Genomic DNA, 2,315 nt, shown 5'->3' with positions numbered 1-2,315 from the left:
CACACACACACACACACACACACCGTGGTTCACTCAGAGCTGCACACACGCACATGATTTTGCGGTGTTTTTTCTGACGGTTCACACAGACGTAATGTATTGACAGGACTCTAACATTAAACACTATATATATATATAAATATATATAGGATTAAGATTAGACATATATGTATATATGTCTAATCTAATTAAACGATTAAGATTAGACATATATATATATATATATATGTCTAATCTTAATCGTTTAATTACATTAGACATATATATATATGTCTAATCTTAATCCTATATATATATATATATATGTATATGTAGTGTTTAATGTTAGAGTCCTGTCAATGCATTACGTCTGTGTGAACCGTCAGAAAAAACACCGCAAAATCATGTGCGTGTGTGCAGCTCTGAGTGAACCACGGTGTGTGTGTGTGTGTGTGTGTGGGTGGGTGTGTGTGTGGACCCGATCCCCCTTGAACACGATACACACTCGAATTGAATTTTATTCTTAAGGCGCCGACTAGCGCCTCCTCGGCTCCACTGCCTCCCTGTCTGCTCTCTCTGCACATGTGAACCACACCTGCAGCCTGGCTGCTACCAGGACGCGCTTTTACGCGCGCGCACACACACACATACACACACTCCTCTCCTTCCTCCTCCTCCTCCTCCTCCTCCGTGCCTGCAGTGATTTGGAGCCGTTCGTCGGAGTCGCTTGCTTTTATTTGTTTATCGTTACGGCTCTGATTGAAGCGGGTCTATTGATTCATCAGTCTAATCAGTGGAAACACACAACTGCGGTAATGAATGAACACAGCCGGTCCAGCTGCTGACGCACTTCTTCATCTGGGCTCCGCACACACCGCGACATCCTGAAGTTGGTGTTGTTCTAATAAAACACCGACATCGATGTTTTATTTCAGTGTATGTGCTGCACCAGACCGTCTCAGTCGGTAGTTTTGGTATTTTGTACAGTTATTGACAAATAACGGATCGATGTGATTGGTCTGGTGCTCATGTTGTTTAATGACGGTGAACATAAAAAAAAAATCGCTAATCGTATCGTGAGTTGAGTGTATCGTTACATCCCTGAATGCAACACATAAAGTAGCTACACAGTGGGTAAACATCTGCACAGTTCAGTTTGTAACAGGTAAATGTTACCATCATAGTCACCTGCAACCAGTAACTTTGATTACTGTTTTATCCCCTCTGTTTTTCGCTAAATGGGATCACGATTAAATATCCTGTGATAATTGATAATGATCTGATACAGTGACAAATATGAAGCTCAAGGTAATTACAATAGGACAGGAAGGAGATAAGAAGACAAAGGTTTGCAGCATGACATGGTTGCGTCCACTTATTGTTTATAGTCTATGGTTTTACTGGGAACTTTAACTGCTGCCAGTTTAGCTCTGCTGAGTTGACAAACCTGTGCCAAGAAAATACCCCCGCACCCGTACACCCCACCAACAGGCTGAACAGGGAACAGAACCGAGCTTTGATGTTTCTGCTGTGTGAACGTTGGAACAGATACGTGGACTCATGGGGGCGCTGGAGCTTTCCGAGATGCTGCTGTCCTGATCTGGTAATCCTGCACGGCCAGAGTTTCCTTCTCTGAGCTGACAGGACCGGTGCTTGGTTCAGGAGTCGCTGCTGTAGAATATCTTATTTTGACTGAACCTTCTGTGTTGGAAGTTGTTTCTGTTCTGTTTGTTTTGTCTTCCTATCAGCCTGAAACAGCCCTTTAGCCCAGGAACAGTTTCTCTGTGTTGGTCCACCATCAGTAAACCACCTAAACAGGGTTGTACAGGAATATAAAAATGCAATAATAAAAAACTACTCAGTATTTTTTTGAAAATATTCTCACATCAGCCTGTCACGCACCAACGACCGTGCCGTGTTCGATCACCTAAATTACCTTTCCTCCTCAAAGTGCTCAGTTTGAACACGGGCAGGTTGCCTCGACCACGACTCACAGCCGCTCCAGAGATATTTGACATATCACGTAATATCACTTCACATGTTGCAGTTGAATGGCATTAAGAAAAATACAAAAATATGGTTTTAAAATATTTAATATAGTAGTTTACAGTTAAAATATGATTTTATATATAACTTAATTATTTTTATAAATTTTTGGGATCATGTACAAAGAAGCCCACCTTTGTTTGTGAGTGATATATATATATTCCTTATATATGACAGCCCTATATATAAATATATATATATAAATATATATTTGTATATATTAATTAATATATATGTATATATATATATTAATATATATGTATATATATTATATATATATATATATATAT

The sequence above is a fragment of the Cynoglossus semilaevis genome, chromosome 10 (assembly GCF_000523025.1).
Source record: "Cynoglossus semilaevis isolate Cse_v1.0 chromosome 10, Cse_v1.0, whole genome shotgun sequence".
Taxonomy (NCBI): domain Eukaryota; kingdom Metazoa; phylum Chordata; class Actinopteri; order Pleuronectiformes; family Cynoglossidae; genus Cynoglossus; species Cynoglossus semilaevis.
The sequence above is the reverse complement of the archived record's forward strand: the minus strand, read 5'-3'. Positions refer to the sequence as shown.